Source organism: Ornithorhynchus anatinus, chromosome 1 (assembly GCF_004115215.2).
Source record: "Ornithorhynchus anatinus isolate Pmale09 chromosome 1, mOrnAna1.pri.v4, whole genome shotgun sequence".
Classification (NCBI taxonomy): domain Eukaryota; kingdom Metazoa; phylum Chordata; class Mammalia; order Monotremata; family Ornithorhynchidae; genus Ornithorhynchus; species Ornithorhynchus anatinus.
This window is the reverse complement of record NC_041728.1, coordinates 18,515,207-18,537,193: the sequence shown is the minus strand read 5'-3', so window position 1 is coordinate 18,537,193 and position 21,987 is coordinate 18,515,207. Positions and strand designations below refer to the sequence as shown.

Here is a 21,987-nt window from a genome sequence, read left to right as displayed (position 1 = left end):
TCCCTGTTTCCCTCTCCCAGGCACAACGTTCGCAACCTTTTGCCTCGAAGATGGCCGAAAGCCTCCTTCACCAACTGTTTGGACCACCTTCTTCCACCCCAATATTTCCCACTGATTAGCTGGGTTCCAAACCCTGCCCTGTCTTGTCTCATCTTATACTATCAAGTCGTCTAAGACCCATAGCGACTCCTCGGACACATCTCTCCCAGAATGTCCCACTCTCCATCTGCAATCAATTTGGTAGTGTAACCATATTGGTAGAAAATATGAAAGTGGTTTACCAGTGGCTTCTTCCGTGCAGTAAACTTGAGTCTCTGCCAAATCCCACCCTACCAGGCATTAATTACACTTCCCTCAGAGGGACTATCCTAGTTTTCTCATCCCCTCCCCACCTCCTAAGTGTGGAGGCTAGATGGGCGGTCTGCCACACTCCCATTCTTTGTAAATAATGTTTGTCTATCCAGCGTGGCTCAGTGGAAAGGGCCCGGGATTGGAGTCAGAGGTCATGGGTTTGAATTCCAGCTCTGCCTCTTGGCAGCTGTGTGACTGTGGGCAAGTCACTTAACTTCTCTGGGCCTCAGTGACCTCATCTGTAAAATGGGGATGGAGACTGGGAGCCTCTCGTGGGACAACCTGATTACCCTGGATGTCCCCCAGCGCTTAGAGCAGTGCTCTGCACATAGTAAGCACTTAACAAATACCCAACATTATTATCTCTTTGGGTGGCCACTGGTGCAGATGATTTTCAGATGCAACTGATGTCACCCGATTAACTCCAGATGTACAACAAAGTGTGACGATGTCATAGAGTCCATTTTGGGGAAATTCACTGAACTCACCCGAACCTAGAATGTTCTTCTTGGAGAACCCTCCACCTTCCTCCCTCACTCCCCTGCTATTGTGTTCCCCACCCAGGTCTAGGTGAACACCTGAGCTGTTGTGGAGCTTGGTGGCAGGAAACTAGATGGAGGGAGATTGTGCTAGGCAGGAACAGTCCAGCTGAGAATCCCGACTGTCCAGCATAAAACTAAATGCCAAGAGAGTGCGTGTGTCCAGAGAAGACTTTTTTGAATAGGACAGGCTCAAACATTTTTGAAATTAGAGGGAAGGGAGTCAGAGGAGAGGGAGGGGTTGAAGATTGAAGTTTAGGAGAGGAGGAGGGAGACCACAACTCTTTTTCTTTTGCTCCGTGCCTATTGCCTATCATGACACCGGGGTCAGGAACCTTGTTAGACCACCTTTTGGCCAGCCCAATAATAATAATAATAATAATGTTGGTATTTGTTAAGTGCTTACTATGTGCCGAGCACTGTTCTAAGCGCTGGGGTAGACACAGGGGAATCAGGATGTCCCACGTGGGGCTCACAGTCTTAATCCCCATTTTACAGATGAGGTAACTCAGGCACAGAGAAGTGAAGTGACTTGCCCACAGTCATACAGCTAAGTGGCAGAGTCGGGATTCGAAATCATGACCTCTGACTCCAAAGCCTGTGCTCTTTCCACTGAGCCACGCCGCCCAAGTCCACACACATGGAAGCCATCTCAAACATTCACTTGATCTTTCACCGAGCAGCAGCAGGTGGCATTTGTCAAGGGCTTACTCTGAACGAAGCAGTGTACTCAGCACTGGAGTAGAGAGAATTCAATCAGGTCAGGTACAATTCCTTTCTCGCAGGAGGTTTACAGTTTAAGGACAAGGGAGAGCTTTAATCCCCATTTAACAGATGAGGAAACTGAGGCTCATATCAATTAAGTGACTTGCCTAAGGTCACACAGCAGGCAAGTGGTGGACCTGGGATTAGAACCCAGGTCTCCTGATGCCCAGTCCTATGCTTGTTTGTATGTCTAAATGCTGAAGTCAAAGTGAACGTGGATTGCCTCCTTATGGGCTGAGAACAAGAGAAACAGTAGGGTTTAGTAGACAGAACATCGGTCTGGGAGTCTAGGACCTGGGTTCTAGTCTCGGCTCCACCACTTATCTGCTGTGTGACCTTGGGAAAGTCACTTAACTTCTCTGTGTCTCAGTTCCCTCATCTGTAAAATGGTGATTCAGACTGTGAGCCCTATATGTCCAACCGATTTGCTTGTATCCACCCTAATGCAGACAACAGTGCCTGGCACATAGTAAGGACTTAACTAATAATAATAATAATGATGATGATGATGACATTTGCATATAGCAAGTATTCAATAAATACTAGTGATCGTTTATTGATTGGCATCCTCGCTTTACCTCGGTCTGGATGTCTTCCTGACTGAGGGGGACAGGCTTTCTCTGAATTGGAGTTGATTGGTGGAAACACCAAGGCTTCCACCCCTCTGGAACAGAATTTAAGTCTGAACTCTCACCCAGGTGGCAATTCAGGGGCTGAGCCAAGAGTATGGTTATGCAAGCCACTGACTTGAATCCAGGTCACAGCAAGTCTAGGCTGCCCTCCGGCAATCAATCGAACATATTTATTGAGCTCTGGCTGTATACAGAGCACTGTACCCCTCCCTCCAGGCGGCCAATTGAACTTTCAATCTTGGCCACCCAGCCTAAATATAAAAGACTTCGACTAGTTCGTACTTTACACCTTTAAACATCGGAGCAGAGCAGAATGTCCCAGCCTGAAGCCTCTTCCCACTTTAATTTTTGTATTCAATTGTAGGTCCCTTGGAACTGCTCACTCTCAAAGCTTCACAGTCTCTCTCCTGATGCTATAGGCCTTTGGAAACTTAATATTTTTATTTTTGTGGCAATGTCTTCATTGTAACATTTCAGTCATTTTAATAGTATTTATTGAGCGCTTACTATGTGCAGAGCACTGTACTAAGCACTTGGAATGTACAATTCGGCAACAGATAGAGACAATCCCTGTCCACTGACGGGCTTACAGTCTAGTCGGGGGAGACAGTCTAGTTGGGGGAGTCATTTGTGTGTATTTGCAACAGGGGCTTTTAGGATTTCAGTAACTCTCTTGGCGAGCTATCCAATCTCAGTGTTTCAGATAGTTTAGTAAATAGGTTTTTAAAGCTGAGGAGTGGACAGTGTTTGGAGCCAAGAATTCAAAGGATATTTGTGTATTTTACAATCTGTGACTAACATTGCCATTAATTTGGAGCTGAGAAAAATGGAAGATAATCATTTCATTTTGGAGATGTTAATTACCAGTTAATTCATTTATAGTTATAATTTTGCTTTCAAATAGGAAAAAATAATTATTGTTTTAATTTGCTCCACAGTTTTGTTTTTTGTGGTTTTTTTTTTTTGCTTTTTTTGGTAACATAGTATCATCCTGTTTTAATCATCGTAGATCGTGTTTAAAAATTCACCGAGTATTTGAGAGTAACCATAAATATGCAGAAGGGAAAAGGCTCATTCTCATGGAAATATGACCTATGATTCATTATTACCTGGTAGCCTGAAATGTGAAAATTGTTCCTTATTACAGTGAATGATATCTACATCTCTATTAAGAGATGAAATGTCTTGATGGATTCCAAGACATGACAAGTCATAATGCACATCAGTAGAAAAAAAGGTACAGATGGCCCGGTTGGTGGAAATATTGGAAACCAAAGCTGCTGCTTCTCCTTATTAGTCATAATCCATCTTGTGAAACATTCCTGCTTTAGAGAAGCAGTGTGGCTTAATGGAAAGAGGTTGGGCCGGGGAGTCGGAGGACCTGGGTTCTAAATCTGACTCCGGAATTTGTCTGCTGTGAGACCTTAGGCAAGTTACTTTTCTGTTCCTCAGTTGCCTCACTTAAATGAAGGAAAATTAAATACTGGTCCTCCCTCCCCTTTAGACTGTGGGACAAGGAACTAAGTCCAACCTGATTAACTTACATTTTAACCAGTGATTAGTGCCATCCTTGGCTCTTATTAAGCATTTAACAATACCAGTTGCTATTAGAGAAGCAGCGTGGCTCACTGGAAAGGGCCCGGGCTGGGGAGTCAGAGGTCACGGGTTCGAATCCCCGCTCTGCCACTTGGCAACTGTGTGAGTGTGGGAAAGTCACTTAACTTCTCAGTGCCTCAGTTCCCTCATCTGTAAAATGGAGATTAACTGTGAGCCTCACCTGGGACAACCTGATGACCCTGTATCTACCCCAGTGCTTAGAACAGTGCTCTGCACATAGTAAGTGCTTAGAAAATACCGACATTATTATTAGATGCGTAAAGCCAGTAAGGAATGTTTTATAGACTTGCAAATAACTTATGGTGACTTCTAGGAAAAAAGCCTCAGAAAATGGTTTGTGTATCACTGAAGAGTACCTGAGAAGAAAATATCATATCATTTGGTTATAAGGCCAGAATTTTGAGAAACCTTTTTTGAAATACATTTCTGTCACCCTAGCCCCCTGGCACTTTAGTAAATATCCTCAAATCTATTATTTCCTGTCTCCATTACTTACTATAATGTCTGTCTTCCCCATGAACTGTAAACTCTTTGTGAGCAGGGGATGTCTCTACCAACTTTATTGTATGGTACTTTCCTAAGCGCTTAGTACAGTGCTCTGCACACAGTAATCACTCAATAAATTTGATTGATAGATCGATCACCACTTTAATTTATCTACCATTTCGATTGTCTTTATGCTATAGCACGAAGACTAATTGGGATTTTTCTACTGGGTAGTCATCTGAATTTGCGAAACCACAGCAAAGAGGACAGATGTTTTAAGGAGACAAACAAATCCTGAAATAATACTGCATCTCAGAAGAAAATTGCTACCGATAGAACAGCATGGTTCACCGCAGTCACGAAAAGAGGGGTTGGTTTCAAAGATCACGGGACAAGGACACACATGAAGGAACGGCACCAGATGTTGCAAGCATCAAAAGTGACAACTCCACACAAAACAGTCTTCCCCACACTCATAATGCGGTCAGGACTGCGGGTTTCACTTTGTCCTCCATATCCATAGGTGAATTTCATCATCAGTGGCATATTCGTAGTTGTCTTGAGATTCAGAAGTTAACACTTAAAGTGCATATTCGTAGTTGTCTTCAGATTCAGAAGTTAACACTTATTCAATTCATTCAATAGTATTTATTGAGCGCTTACTATGTGCAGAGCACTGTACTAAGCGCTTGGAATGAACAAGTCAGCAACAGATAGAGACAGTCCCTGCTGTTTGACGGGCTTAAGGTGAAAAGGCCGATGTGTGGCTATACACAAACAAACACATTGTGGAGTTCAGGCTCTGTTCCCCAAGAACTAGTGAGAACCTGCATGACAATCAGCAGATCTTGGTCCCGCTCTCAGATCCTTGGATATGAGAAAGAGGAATGACTTTTGGAAGTTGTGTTAGCCGCCCCCTTTCACTGAGCCACTTGGGAACCTCATTCCCACAACTTGTTCATGCATTCATTCATTCTTTCATTCAGCTGTATTTATTGAGAGTGTACTGAGTGTAAAGCACTATACTAAGCACATGGGAGAGTGCAACATAACGATAAACAGACCCATTTCTGGCCCACAACCAGCTTACAGTCTAGGATGTGGGCAGACAGACGTTAATGCAAATGAATAAATAGCAGATATGGACACAGGTGCTGTGGGACGGGGAGGAGGGTTGAATAAAGGGAGCAAGTCAGGGTGAGGCAGAAGAGGGTGAGGCAGAAGGGAGTGGGAGAAGAGGAAAGGAGGGCTTAGTCAGGGAAGGTCTCTTGGAGGAGATGTGCCTTCAGTAGGCTATGAAGCGCAGAAAGTAATTGTCTTCACAAAGCCAGAGACTGAGCCAAAGATATCTTGGACTTTCTCTACCTGAAACTGCCGGATGCAAATACTCATCCAAATGATTTACTGAAGTAATTTATTGATTAGTAGAGCACCTCCACAAAAACAGGAGAGGAGGGGATGTTGGAAAGACTTTTTTTTTTAATGGTATTTGTTAAGCACTTACTATGTGCCAGATACTGTACTAAGCACTGAAGTAGATATAAGCTAATCAAGTTGGGCATAGTCCCTGCCTCATCTAGGGCTCACAGTCTTAATCCCCATTTTACAGATGAAGTAACTGAGGCCCAAAGAAGTAAAGTGACTTGCCCAAGGTCACACAGCAGACAAGTGGTCGAGCCAAGATTAGAACTCAGTTCCATCTGAATCCCAGGCCCATGCTCTCTCCACTAGGCCAGGATCAGCTCTCTTCACTGTGGTTACTGCCATCCAAGGGAAGATCCCGGGTCAAAAGTATTATTTTAAACCCAGTCAGTTTAATGAGGAGGGCAAGTTCCCTACAGTGAATCCACCTACCTCTTTGGCTGCTATCCTTGCCCAAGGTCACACAGCAGATAGGTAGCAGAGTCAGGATTAGAACCCAGGTCCTCCTGACTCCCAGCCCTGTGATCTATCCACTGGGCCACATTGCTTCCCGCTCCTGCTAATGAGTGTTGGCTGGCAGAGACAAACTACCAAGTTCTGTCCCAAAATTATTTATAGTATAGTATGTATTGAGCATCTCCTGAGAACAGGACACTGAACTAAGTGCTTGGGAGAGTAAAATAAAATTAATAATAATAATAATAATGATAATGAATCATAACTGTGGCATTTGTTAATCATTTCGTCTGTGCCAAGCACCGTACTAAGCACTGGGTTAGATTTAAGATTGTGTTAACACGATCCTAGCCACATTCAGGTGGTAAAAATATATACAGAACAATATCTACTGCACAAACTCATTCTTCTTTTTCAGACTGAGTCTTCACTCCTTCAACAATTGGTCTTGTGAGCTTTACTTGTATCTACCACAGCATTAGTACAGTATTTGGCACATAGTAAGTGCTTAACAAATATCGCAATTATTATTATTATTATATTTTATTTATGTACTGCTCACCCTAAATCAACAAAATCGTCTGCCTGTGGCAGTGTTTGTTTCAGGTAACAGGTAGCTTCCAAGCCTAGGAGCCAGCACTCTCCTCTTGAAGCATTGTCTGGGTTCTTATAGAGACTACTGCTGTTCTCTCAAAAGTAATTCCCTTTTCGAGAAAACTTTCCCAGTGACAAGCTACGAGATATCTGTAAAAGGAGGACGAGGCCATATTTTATGAGTGGTGTGGATCCTTGAACTTCCCCATTGGAAAACATTACTTCCACAGAATCTGAAAGAAGTCTTTGTAGCATTGCAGCTGTGTGATACAAAAGACAAAAAGAGGAGGTGGACCAGGATGGGGGCTTGGCCTACAGAAACTCTGTGGTCCAGTGAGCTTTCTCCTATCAATCAATCAGTGGTATTTATTGAGTACTGATTGTCTGCAGAGTACTGTACAAAAAGCTAGGAAGAGTACAATGCAGTAGAGTTAGTAGAAATTATTTCTTCCCTCATGGTTGCCTCTCCGTTCGCTTGGAAAATCAAGGTGTCCATTTTGGTACGAAGATGGAGACCAGGGCGCGGAGGGGACTGGAACAGACTTCCTCTCAGACTGTCTGGGCCGTCTAGTATATGAAACACACTGGACAGTGGCTTCTTTTATGGCAGTCAATCAATCAGTGGTATTTACTGAGGGCTTATTGAATGCGGAGTACTGTATTAAGTCCTTAAGAGAGTGTTCATTCATTCATTCATTCAATAGTATTTACTGAGTGCTTACTATGTGCAGAGCACTGTACTAAGCACTTGGAATGTACAATTCGGCAACAGATAGAGACAATCCTTGCTCATTGACGGGCTCACAGTCTAAAGGGGGGAGACAGTCGGACAAAAACAACAGTGCCTTGAAGTTGGAAGCCACATTCCCTGCCCGCAAGGGGCTTACAGATGAGAGGGCACTTTCGTTTGCTGGCTTCTCAAAGCCATGCTGAACCCTGCCCTCTGCTTTTCAGACCTATTGAAAGCCAGAATCAGGGTGATGGGATGAGGTTTGGACATGATAGATGGAAGGAGCAGGATAGGTTTCCTTCTCTGCCTTTTCCACCACTGCTCAGACACTACCATAGTTGGCAATTCCATTTTGGGGTTTTCTAATGATTATCAGCAATAGCAGCAACAGCTGCATTCACTGAACATCTTTGATGTGCAGGGTACTGTAACTGACCACTCAGCTTTAGCGTATGGTGACGTATTGGTAACGTTAACTCCCCTAGAATGGAAGCTTCTTGGAAAACGTGTCTTGTACTTCTTTATAATAATAATGGTGGTATTTGTTAAGTGCTTACTATGTGCAAAGCACTGCTCTAAGCGCTGGGGGGATACAAGTTGATCAGGTTGTCCCACGTGGGGCTACCAGCTTTAAAACCCATTTTACAGATGAGGAAACTGAGGTACGGAGAAGTTAAATGACTTGCCCAAAGTCACACAGCTGGCAAGTGGCGGAGGCGGGATTAGAACCCATAACCTCCGACTCCCAAGTCTGGACTCTTTCCACTGAGCAATGCTGCTTCTGTACTTTTTCAAATGCAGTGCCTTGAATTCATTAGGTATTCAGTAAATGTCAATACTATGTCTGGTGGTGGTAGGCATTATTTTCCACCATTATCATGCTCTGCTTTCTCCTTGGTGCTTTGATCACTGTGAAAATGTGACCAAGCTGCCTCAACATTCTGACATGCCTCTTAATTCAGGTGATGATGACAAAATAGCTTGACTATCAATCAGTCAATCATAATTATTGAGTGTATACTGCGTGCTGGGCACTGTACTAAGCACTTGGAAGAGTAGAGCACAACAATATAACAGACACATTGTCTGCCCACAATGAGCTCTCAGTCTAGAAGGGGAGACAGACATTAATATAAATAAATAAATCATGGATATGTACATAAGTGAAGTGGGGCGAGTGGGTGAGGTGGAGAGGGGTGAATAAAAGGAACAAGTCTATAAAGGTAGCAAGGCTTTTCCTAAAGAGTCAGACTGGTTAACAATGATTAAGAGGATCCAGAGGGCTTTCTGGCTGGAATTATGGAAAATCCAAGGCTGAGACAAAGAAAACGGTTATAAAATAATTCAATTGCCAGAAGGCACCACTTGCCCCTTTCCCTTATGGTAGATGTCTCATCTTCTAGGAAGAAATCCAGGTTATTTCCCCACTGAGCCGTAGAATTCAAAATAAACATTTGCTAGGTGGAAAAACAGGAATACATAATTCTCATTAGTCAAAATAATAATGATGTTTGGAATGCTCACTCACTCCTAGGAACCTTCAAAACAGCTCCATAAATGTGATAGCAAATACTATTATCCATATTTCATGGATATGAAAACTATGACACAGACATTAAGCCACTCATTCAAGGACATGTAATGAGATAATCGCAAAACTCAGATTATTGTGTAAACCTTGGAAAAGAGTTTGTGAAGATTAATGTTTGGTTTATCTTTCCTAAGCAATTGTTTTGAAAATGCCTTAAACAGTGTGGAGGGTCTAGCTTATCATCATTTCAGGTGTCCTCTTAAAGTATTTTCACTGAATTATAGGAAATATATATATACATATATATATATATATATATATATATATATATATATACGCACATATATGTTTATATATTTCCCATCAAAATGCGAACATACGGCTCGATAGTATAACCTTACAAATGAATGTCAGTGGTACTGCAGTTTTATATCACAAATAAAAAGTCTTTCCACATACAGTAATTTTGTCAGTTAACCTAACAACATTTTTATAACTCTGGCATACAACCAGCATCACTATTCATTTTCCTTTATCAGCAGTTCAGGATACACTAAAAAATTGATGGTTGAATGTGTTTCATTCTTGAAAAACCTAGGGCATCCAGGCTTAGAAATTTCATTTTTCTAACTGCTAATGTCACATTTATATTTTCTTCAGGACCAGCAAATTTGGGGTCTTAATTTTCACACTGAAAGAACTAAGTGGGCAGAAAAATACAACTTGCATTGATTTACTAATGAGTAATCTAATGGGTGTGATCCGAAGTTTGGATATTCTGAATATTGGAGATTGAAAATGTTAGTAACTCTGGCTAAATGCTATTAACAATGATTTTTTTTCACTCTTCCAGACCACGTGTCTCTGCCAAATGCATTAAAATAAGATTACTTCTAAGTTTGAGTATTTTCTACCTTGATGAACTGCAGAAAAATTATAGTAAAATGGATGTCTAGGAACCCACAAAATGGAGTTTCTGACTGCATTTGTATTGTGTGTTCTTGAAATACCTTGCTGAGGGATAAGGTGGTCACTAATGGTCATTGTCGATTCCAGACAGATGAGCACACAGTATGTCACGTGTTACCCCGTGTCCTTTGTGTAACTTAATTACATTGTACCAAAGCATTTTGGGGAAGCCCAGTTTGAGGCCACTCAGACCTAGATTGTTTCTCCGGGAGGATCTCCATTCTCCAGAGTTGCACTTTCCTCTTCCAAGCCCCTTTGGACCCAGGCACCATTATTTTGCCACGGGACTCGGAGGCAAGAGCCAAAGTGGAGGAAGGCTGGACACTTAAAACAAAAATACCAGATGTAAAGTTATGGCCGGGGCTCTGTGTGAACTGGGCAGGAGGCCAACCAGCTGAAAATCAGACTGTCCACTAGTAAGCTGAATGGTTGGACGCTCTGCTGAGAGAAACATTTATCCCACTAATTATGTACTTATCTTTAGAAACGTTGTTTTCCGTCTTCATGAAATGCGATGACACATTTGAATCACCATTCTGCATCAGTAACTGTGTCTACTAGGAAACAGTTGCAGTAATTTGTATATTCTTGCTCACCTTTAGTGATCTGGAAATTGCTTCATTAATCGATGGAGCCATAGTATTTATCAAGCATCTTCTGAGTGCTCCACACTGGACTAAGAGCTCTGGAGAAATAGAATATGCGCAAAGCTCATCTTCCCTGCCCTCCCGGAGCTTACCATCTAATCAAGGGGATTGGCAGAAAAAAAAATTATTTACAAGAACAGGAGGAAGGGCAAAGATATAACATGAAGTAAGTAATGAGAGATGTTGCCTCACCTCCATGCCACTAAGGCCTCCCATTACCTTCCGCTCCGGCCTGGAAGGACAGAAACTATGGCAAAAGGAGGCCTTGTCAGCTTTTAGAACATTGAGAAGGTCACTGCCATGCCACAGCTGTGACTTCTGGAACTGTTGATATGAGCCGTGAGGAGCCTGAAATCCTGCTTCTCCTTTCCTGTTTATTGCCCTCCTTGTTTCGTATATTTTTGTTTCATTTTTCCTCATGTATCTGTCACCAACCCCCTCCCCCACCTATTCTTAGACTTTGAGCCCCTAGGGAGCCAGAGGCAATGACTATATCGCCTTCGTGAACTCCTTTCCTAGCTCCTAGTTCAGTGCTTTGTACATAGAATGTGCTTAATGACTAGTATTACTTCTACTACCTATTGAATTGCAAATGAAGAAGTATACAAATGAATAAAATATACCTATTTTCAAAAGTGATGAAGATGGAAATGAAATATCTTAGTGTTAAGGGCAAGTGCGGTGTCATTATTGGGTTGGTGTGAATTAATTTGGGAGGGCTTCCTGGAGGAGGTGGGGTTTTAAGAGTGCTTTGGTAGATTGGGGAAATTGAAATTTGATGAGTTGAAAGATAGAAGGACTATCCAGGTAGGGGATTTTTTAAGTTAAAGTAATTTTGAGGATACATATTTAAACCATTAACCACAAAAATATAACCAAACTTTAAAATGTTCTTAGATTTAATAATATCAGTCAACAATAATAATTGTGATATTTGTTAAAGTTTGCTATATGTTAAATTCTGTACTAAGCTCTAGGGTTGATATGATACAATCAGATAAAAGATGGTCCCCATCCCACATGGGGCTCAAAGTCTAAAAGGTAGGGGGAGAGACATAAAATAATGTACCGAATGTGTGTTGTTAATAATTATGATAATAATTATGGTATTTGTTAAGCCACTTACTATGTGCCAAGCACTGCTCTAAGCTCTGGGGGAGATACAAGGTAATCAGGTTGTCACGTGGGGCTCACTGTCTTAATCCCTCATTTTCCAGATGAGGTAACTGAGGCCCAGGGAACCAAAGTGACTTGCCCAGGTTCATACAGCAGAGAAGGTATTAGAACCCATGACTTTCTGACTCCCAGCCCCAGGCTCTAGCTGCTATGCCATACTGTTATTCCATCTTCACTATTTGTAAATAACATTTACCTATTTCCCCCTTTAGGTTGTATGGAAATGACTGCGCCCTAGAAGTACACATACAAGAAGATATACAAACGATTGTAAACAGAGTCAGCTAGACATTATGGGCTGACAATAAAGTTTGAAGAAAACAAGGTAATATATCAACGGGCCCTTAGAAGCCATTTATACCACTAAAAACCTAAATTGGCAGCACCATACTAAAAACTGTCACAACATTTTGTTACCTAGGCAGCATCCCAGCCAATCATGCAACCGTAGACAAGGAAATAGCAAGCCAAATCAGGAAGGTCAGCATATACTTTGTAAGTTTGTTTGTGTAGCAGCTTTCACAACTTCAGGAAAGAGAGCAAGCTGAAGGTCCAGAGTTGTAGTGCTGTCCAGTCATCTCTATGACTGGGAGACCAGGAGCCCCACCGAAGCCACATACTAGTGGCACATAGTAAGCGCTTAACAAATACCATCGATATTATTATTATCATTATTATTACCTCTTGGGCAGTTCCATCAACAGCCCTCACAGGCTATATTTAACATCAGAAGTCAGGAGATGAGTGTGTAGGCCTCCTCTGATTATTTTCTACCTTCCCCAGATTAGAATCCCTCCAGGTATTACTACTTCAGCATTTTGTGTCTTCTGAGCATTTGTGTATTGAGACCCTCTAGTAGCACTTAGGTACCCAGCTTATCTTTCCTATTGTCCAAATAGTAACTCCTTTGGGTATTCCCATCTTCTTCTCCCTCTTATCTTGAAATTACTTTGGTGTCTTTACACCCCCCCTCGCTGCTAAAGTGTAAAGACCCAAAAAGCAAAGATCATATCAGTCATTCTATTATATTCTCTCAATCACTTAATGCAGAGCTCAGCACACAATAGATGATCAGTAAATTCATTCATTCATTCAATAGTATTTGTTGAGCGCTTACTATGTGCAGAGCACCGTTGGAATGTACAATTCGGCAACAATAGATCCGCAATCACAAACAACATTAGAGTGTACTGAAATTGAGCCTAAAGCAGAAGAGTGTAACAGAGCTGGAGGAGACAGAGATTGCAGGTTCAAAGTGCTAAGGTGTGGCAGAGGTCACCAGATGCCTTTGTGGGATAATTACATCTCCCCTGGGTTATTTGGAGAACCTTGACCCAGTGATGCTTTCAGGAAAACTGGACTGGAACACACCATGTTATCTTTCACAGTAAACTATCTTATCAGTTCCTGGACCTAATGTGTCTTTCCATTGTCTTTCATTGGAGAGACTGAATAATCCTGATAAGAACTTGATAGACACCAGCTTTTCAGTGACTACATCTTGGCTGTTGCTTGGTGGCTTCAGACATGTGCTGGGGGAAATACAGAAGGTAATCACAAGCTTTCGTGGATGGACCCTTCAGAAATTCTGTAACTTGGACCCATTAACAGTGAACTGCAATGGAAAGAAGCCCTAACTTCTTGCTTTCTGGTTACTGTTTGTTTTGGAGCTATTACCTTGGCTATTTACAAACCCTAGTTGTAAATCAAAGTGTAGGAATTTATCTATAAAGGATCACAGGGTTTTTTTTTTTTTATCTCCCTGTTAGGAGCTGAGAACAGCTTCATTGTTGTAGATAGCAGGCTTCTTTTACAATGATTGATAAATCTTTGGAGAATTGGAAATGGGATATTTTTGTTAAATGCTTTTGGCACTTGAATGCCAATTTCCTCCCCCTGATTTGAGTTGCATTTTAAGGTGTGAGCAAAATCCACGGCTGGCCTGTGACTGTAATGATGGATAAGAATTTAGGTTAAAAAGTATCTTCCTAACTCCCCAAATAAATTTGCCTTGGATTAAACCTCAACCTCTAAATCAAAGCTTTCAGGGAAGATAAATAACAAACCCTTGCATTCACCTGGATGCCTCTAACTCTTTACCTCTATTTGCAAATCACCCCATGTATCATCTCTGTTTTTTACCTTTGCCCTGTTGTGTCCCTCATCCCCAACCATTTCTTTTTTCTTTTATTTTTATCCTACTTGTTTTTGATTTCTATTCATTTATATCTGGATTTCAGAACAGGAGGCAGATAGAGACTCAGGATGTGTGAGTCATACAGAAGACAATGCAAACAAAAGGAGAAAGAGAGGCGGAAAATAGGCAGAGAATCTGAAAAGGAATTCGAATCCCTCCAGGTACTACTTCAGTACTCCTGTGTCTTCTGAACATTTGTGTATTGACAATCTTTAGTAGCACTTAGGTACCCAGTTTATCTTTCCTACTGCCCAAGTAGTAACTCATACACATATCCCCATCTCCTTCTCCTATTTATCTTTAAATTATTTCCATATCTTTACCCCAACCCCCTCGCTGTATTACGTCTGTAAGAAAGTACAGACATCATACACAGGACAAAAGCCAACAGAAATCACAAGTGTGATTTCTGGTCTTCTCCCTGTGATTTCTGATCTTTTCCCTGCCTTTCGTGTTGGAGTCATCAGTCTTTCATCTTGAACTCATTTGGGAGGAAGAGGGGCCTGGTTGTGGTAAAAGAACTGGGCAAATTGTGGCCATGGCTGACGGGTCACCTGCCCCAAGGAGCGGTCATTAATGGATCCTGCCTTAGATTTTTCAGGTAGGAGCAGTATTTAATCATATTTCAATTCATTCAATCATATTTACTAAGCACTTACTGTGTGCATAGCACTGTACTAAGTACTTGGGAGAGAACACTCTAACATTAAACGGACACATTCCCTGCCCACAATGAGCTTACAGTCTAGAGGGGGAGACAGACATTAATAGGAATAAATAAATTACACATATATACCTAAGTCCATGGGGTGGGGAGCAATGGTAGTAACAGTCATTGTTATCATAGTAGTCATAGTGGTAATCGTAGGAGTAATGAAATGTATCGGACCCTCGGTGAATGAAGTCAGTACACTGCTTTTGGGATTTACAACAGAAGCACAAAACATATTTCTTTGCTTTCAAGGAGCTTTCACTTGCAGAATCCCCCCAAGTGTCACTCTTTCACCTAAGGCAAGCTACATGGTCACTTTAGTGCCTCAGGATTCTGGATCTCATACTATGGCAGTTCAAGGATCATCAGCCAAGTTCAAGAAGCAGAGTGGCCTAATGGAGAGAGCACAGACCTGGGAGTAAGAGGAACTGGGTTCCAATCCTAGCTCCACCATTTGCCTGCTGTCTGATTTTGCATAAATAACTTGACTCTGCCTCAGTTTCCTCATCTTTAAATTGAAGTTTCACTATCTGTTCACCCTCACACTTAGACTGTGAGTCCCATGGGAGATGGGGACTGCGTTTGACCTGATTATCTTGTCTTGTCTTATGATGTTGAGTCATCTCCGACCCATAGCGGCTCCGTGGACACATCTCTAATGCCCCACCTGTATCTGCAATCTTTCTAATAATGATGGCATTTGTTAAGCACTTACTATGTGTAAAGCACTATTCTAAGCGCTGGGGAGGATACAAGGTCATCAGGTTGTCCCACATAGGGCTTTCAGTCTTAATCCCCATTTTACAGTTGGGGGAACTGAGGCACAGAGAAGTTAAGTGACTTGCCCAAAGACATAAAACTGACAAGCGGCAGAGATGGGATTTGAACCCATAGCCTCTTAGTCCCCAGCCCGTGCTCTTTCTAGTAGTGTATCCATAGAATTTTCTTGGTAAAAATACAGAAGTGGTTTACCATTGCTTTCTTACTTGCAGTAAACGTGAGTCTCCACCCTGGACCCTCTCCCATGCTGCTTCTGCCCAGCACTGGTGAGTTTTAGAAGCAGCGTGGCTTAGTGGAAAGAGCCCAGGCTTGGGAGTCAGAGGTTGTGGGTTCTAATCCCGACCCCATCACTTGTCTGCTGTGTCACCTTGGGCAAGTCACTTAACTTCTCTGTGCCTCAGTTACCTCATCTGTAAAAATGGGGATTAAAAAATGTGAGCCCCACGTGGGACAATCTGATTACCCTGTATCTACCCCAGCGCTTAGAACAGTGCTCTGCACTTAGTAAGTGCTTAACAAATGCCATAATTATCATTATTATTATTATTTTGACTTATAGCAGATTGCCTTCCACTTGCTAGCCACTGCCCAAGCTAGGAATGGAAGGGGAATGCCTCTGCTTGACTCTCCCTCCTGTAACCAAGACAGGTAGAGTACTGGAAACTCTCCAGGTGTGATTCTCAGAAGGGGATTATCTTGTATCTACCCTAATACCCAGTACAGTTCTTGGCACCTAGTAAGGGATAAACCAATGCGGTAATAATCATTATTCATTTAGTTCTTTTGTGTGCAGGCACTATGCTAGGATTTTGAAAGCATTCTATAAAAATAGAAGACATGATCCCTTCTCTCAAGGAGTGTACAATCCAGGGAATTTTAATCGTGCATTTTTCCCATCTCTCTACTCTCACTGTTGCTACCAGGAAAAGGGAAAGAGCCCTAGTAGATGTCATGTCCCTTGACCCTGTTTTTTACAAAATTAAGACCGATTGCTTTTGGTTTTTCAACAAAAATATCATGGAGTGTGGCAGGTGAGTTTGAATGTACTTGTATTTATATGTGCCCATATGTCTATTCACATATATATCTTACATAGACAATGAAAACATTTTATAATCAATAGACAACCCATACCATAAAACTGGGATTAGACAGGAGAGTCACAGAGCTCAAATACCAAGCCCAGGCCCTGAAGTAAATCATGAACAGCAGCGATAGAGGGACAGTACAGTACTTTAAATTCTACTCCTCGACATATATTTCTTTATATGCCATGCCATCTCTTGCACTGCAGATCTAAATTTCCCTTTCTCCTTATAGACTTTGGTTTGGGACCGTGAATTATATCACTCCCAGAGGAAACACTGAATCACAAAATTGAGAAAGTGGGAAACTTAATTCAGTATTAACAATGTAATCCCCCCTCAGTCACAAACTACAGTATTTATTGAATGCCTAGTGTGAGCAGAATTATATTCAACAGCACTACCCCATTTCACTTTTGGTATTCGGCTGATCAGTGTTGCGGAGGGCTCAGAAGTGCCCTTTATAAATCTCCCCCTCTCACTCCAGTAATGGGAAGAGTTGGATTTCTTTGTTTATGCTTTTCACTTGTTTTCCTGTTTTCATCCCTTTTCTATTGTTGGGCCTTTATTTAGGTGCTTATTTAACTTTTGTACAATTAAAAGAAATATGAAATGCTTCAAAGTGGCCAGTGAATCATAAAGCACCTAGTACTCCTGTAGTAGACTTCATGGTCCAATTGGGAAAAGAAAGAGACTGCTTGTGCAGGAAATGAGAGGAGCCTGCTGTTCTTAATGCCCAGAACTGTGCTTGCCACAAATGATAGTCTGTCACAGGCAAATAATGATAATGATTGTATTTGTTAAGCTCTTACTATATGTCAAGCACTGTTCTAAGCACTGGGGTAGAAACAAGGTAATCAGGTTGTCCCACGTGGGGCTTACAGTCTTAATTCTCATTTTACAGATGAGGTAACTGAGGCACAGAGAAGTTAAATGACTTGCCCAAAGTCACACAACTGATGTCGTGGAGTCGGGATTAGAACCCTTGACCTCTGATACCCAAGCCCTGGGTCTTTACACCGAACCATGCTGCAAATGACCCACCAATGGCAAATCAAAGACACCATCCCCTTTCTCTATTAATTCACAACACTCTAGTTACCACAAACCAACTCCCACCCAGAAAATTGATGTATTTTATTTCTATCCTCAACATTTATAGACATAATTGTATTTCTTGTGTATTGAGTTATTTATTGAGCTATCTCATCATGATATATTTGTATTAGTCAGTCATTGTTATTATTGAGTGCTTACTGTGGGCAGAACACTGTACTAAGAGCTTGGGAAAAGTACAGCAGAATTGGTAGATATAATCCCTGCCCACAGGGAGTTAACAATTTGCAGGTTCTACTTCAGCTGCACCTCTCAGGATCGTACCTGGAGAGTTTCCAGTACTCTACCTGTCTCGGCTGAGGGAGGAAGCGTCAAGCAGAGGCATACCCATTCCATTTCTAGCTTGGGCAGTTCTTGGCTTCAAGGCTCTCCATCACCTTGCCCCCTCCTACCTCTCCTCCCTTCTCTCTTTCCACTGCCCACCCCTCACGCTCCACTCCTCTGCCGATCACCTCCTCACCGGCCCCCGTACTCGACTATCCCGCCGTCGACTCCTGGACCATTTCCTCCCACTGTCCTGGAATGCCCTTCCTCCTCACCTCTGCCAAACTAACTCTCTTCCCCTCTTCAAAGCTCTACTGAGAGCTCACCTCCTCCAAGAGGCCTTCCCAGACTGAGCTTTCCCCTTTTCCCTCTGCTCCCCCTCCACCCTCTGCTCTTCCCCCTTCACCTCCCCTCAGCTGAGCCCCTTTTCCCTCTGCTCCCCCTCCCCTCCCCTCCCCATCCCGCCCTCTGCTCCTCCCCCGCCCCCCTTCTCCTCTCCTCAGCACTGTGCTCATTTGTATACATTATTTATTACCCTATTTATTTTGTTAATGAGGTGTACATCCTCTTGATTATATTTATCGTGATAATGTTGTCTTGTTTTTGTTTCGTTCTATTTTGCTCTGCCGTCTATCTCCCCCAATTAGACTGTGAGCCCCTCATTGGGTAGGGATTGTCATTATCTGTTGCCAAATAGTACATTCCAAGCACTTAGTACAGTTTTCTGCACAAAGTAAGTGTTCAATAAATACTATTGAATGAATTGAATGAATGAAGGAAGGAAAGAAATCTGCTACAAGTCAAAACTCACCTTTGCTGGGCAGCAGCAGCATGGGAGAGAGAGAGTCCAGGGCGGAGACACAAGTTGACTGTGAGGAACGATTGCAGATGTAGGTGAGGCTTCTGGGAGAGATGTGTCCCTGCAGTCGTTACAAGTCAGAAATGACTCAACAGCAGAAGACAAGACAAAACCTCCTGCTGTATCCTTGTTCTTCCTCACCATTTTGTTTGCCTGGCTCCCTCTCTAGGTCAATCAATCAATCAATCAATCAATCAATCAATCGATCAGTAGTATTTATTGGACACAATTAATTCCTTCAATAGTATTTATTGAGCGCTATGTGCAGAGCACTGTACTAAGTGTTTAGAATGTACAATTCGGCAACAGATAGAGACAAACCTTGCCCATTGACAGGCTTATAGTCTAATCGGGGGAGACAGATGGACAAAAACAAGACACCTTAATCACGTTAAATAGAATCAAAGGGATGGACACCTCATTAACAAAATAAATAGGGTAATAAAAATATATACAGGTGAGCACAGTGCTGAGAAGAGGGGAAGGGAGAAGGGGAGGTTTGTGTGCAGAGCACTATTCTGAACTCTTGGAAAAGTACAATAGCATTAGTAGACCTGATCCTTGCCCTCAAGGAGTTCATAATTTGCAAGGGAAACAGTCACTAAGCTAAATTTCGGGGAGGAGTTAGCAACCATGTTTAAAACTTCAACTGAGTTGAAGCAGTGTGGCTTAGTGGATGAAGCACAGGCACAGTCAGAAGAACCCAGGTTCGAATACAGACTCTGCCACCTGTATGACCTAGCACAAGTCACTTAACTTCTCTGTACCTCAGTTACCTCAACTGTAAAAAACGGGATTAAGAGTGTGAGCCCCATGTGTCTGTGTCCAAACTGATTAACCTGTTTCTACCCCAGTGCTTAGAACTGTGTTTGGCACTAGAACTGTGTTTGGCACCTGCTAAGTGCTTAAGTACCATTATTTGTATTATTATTAATAATAAGGATTTTTACATTAAGAAGGGTGGAGCAGAGATACTGTGATTGTAAGATCCTTGAAAGAAGGAAATATGCACGGCTTTACGCTCGGAAGAAGTTCTATAAATGCCACTGATTACCTTATTCAAACATGGTTAAATCTTCAAACAGTTTAAATCACCATAGCAATGGATGAATCCTTAAGGTCTAGACTGTAAATTCCCTTTAAACTGTGAGATAGCTGTTGGCAGGGAACACGTCTAGCAAGTCTTGTTATATTTCCCTCTGAATTAAGCAATCAATCCTAATCTTTGGATATAAGGATCTTCACCAGCCATCTTCCTAGTAACTATTCTCCTTCTCAAAACAAGTTAATCCTTTCCCTGTCCCTCTTGTGAGACTTTTCCCATCACTCCTCATTAGCTTGTAAGCTCTCTGAGGGAAGGAATTTCTGTCAATCAGTGGTATACATTGATCACTTATGGTCTGCAGGCCCATCTATTGCTTCATTTGTAATCCCCGAGATGCTTAGAACAGTGTTCTGCACACAGTAAGGTCTGTCGTATGACCTGTTGCCCCAGCCTTTCCCACCTGCATTCTTTGACTCGGTCACCGTCAGCATTGTCTAACTAATTCCCACCTTCCTGGTCACTTCCTTCCCTCTGCCATTAGCCATCAGTCAGTCATGGGTATATCTTCTTAATTATTTAAATCACTGACTTTTGTTCTTTCATTTCATGACCAGCGTATTTGTTGAGCTCACTGTAGGCTCCTGTACAAAATGCGTGGATGAATACAGGATAACAGAGTTGACAAGAAAGATGATTATTGCACTCTATTTTCTAGGATGAGAGCAGAGCTACTTAAAAACGTTTAAATCTGTAAAGGCTGTCTCTGCCTGTGTTGCTTTCCCATTTCCCCCCAAACTGGGGTGGGGTCAGGATGGACCAGAGCTAGAAAGGCTGGCAAATAATGTTGGGTAGGGATTTGTCTCTATTTGTTGCCAAATTGTACTTTCCAAGTGCTTAGTACAGGGCTCTGCACTTGCTCAATAAATACGATTGAATGAATGAATCACTTTTATTTCCACATTAATTTCTTCATTTTTGCCCTCTCAACAATCTGTGGGATAGATAGGAAAGGCAGATATTATTATCCCCATTTTACAAATGAGGAACTGAGGCTCATAGAGGTTAAAGGAATTGCCCACAGCAGCAGGGCACACAGCAGGCCAGTGGCACAGCTTGAACTTGTACTGGGATCCTCTGGAAACCAGACTGGCACTCCTCCAGAGTCACATGCTACCTCACCAGGTGTTCTTAAGCCCTCTGGCTGGAAAATCTCTAGTACCTCAGGTCCTCGGGCCTGCCTGGACCATGAGATAGTCCAAGCCAGATGGAACTGATGGACTGGACTCCCGAGAACCTCAGTCAAAATGGCTTTCCTTCTCAGAAGCAGATTCATGCCTGCTTCAGGGATAGGACTGGAAATGAAGCAACATAATCAATCGATTTATTGAGTGCTTACTTTGTGCAGAGTATTGAACTAATCTAGTCTCTCTCCTCATTTCTTGGGAAAACTGCATGTACTAATATCTTCCATCATACTCCTTATCAATGGTATTTATTGAGCACTTACTGAGAGCAGAGTCGAGTATTAAGTGATCAGGAGAGTACAGCACAACAGTCGGTAGATATGTTTGGGGGGAAATGGACATTAATATAAATGAGTAGTTTATAGATAAGTACATAAGTGTAGTTGGGCTGAGGGTAGGGCAATTATCAGAGCACAAAAGTCAGAGGTCCAAGTGTATAGATGACACAGAAAAGAGAGGGAGCCAGGGAAAAGCGGACTTATATGGGGAATACTTCTTGGAGGAGATATTTATTTATATTGATGTCTGTCGTTCCACCTCTAGACTATAAGCTCATTATGGGCGGGGAATGTCACTGTCTATTGTTGTGGTGTACTTTTCCAAGCACTTAGTACAGTGCTCAGCACACAGTAAGCGCTCAATAAATATGATTGAATGAAAGAATGAATGTGACCTTATTATGCCAGCCTCCTTTGCCACCCACCCCGAGCCACAGCCCGGGGAAGCCCCTTCTGTCGGGGTGGCACCCCCCGCCAAGTCCAGGGTCTTCT

At 42.3% G+C, this 21,987-nt stretch overlaps 1 non-coding gene across 1 annotated transcript; it reads right to left on the bottom strand.

Moving 5' to 3' along the window:
• Nucleotides 1-16,155: 16,155 nt before the first annotated feature.
• LOC114815484 lies at nt 16,156-16,293 on the bottom strand. The gene has a single exon (XR_003763262.1). It is a non-coding gene; the product is annotated as a small nucleolar RNA SNORA7 (small nucleolar RNA).
• Nucleotides 16,294-21,987: the final 5,694 nt, after the last annotated feature.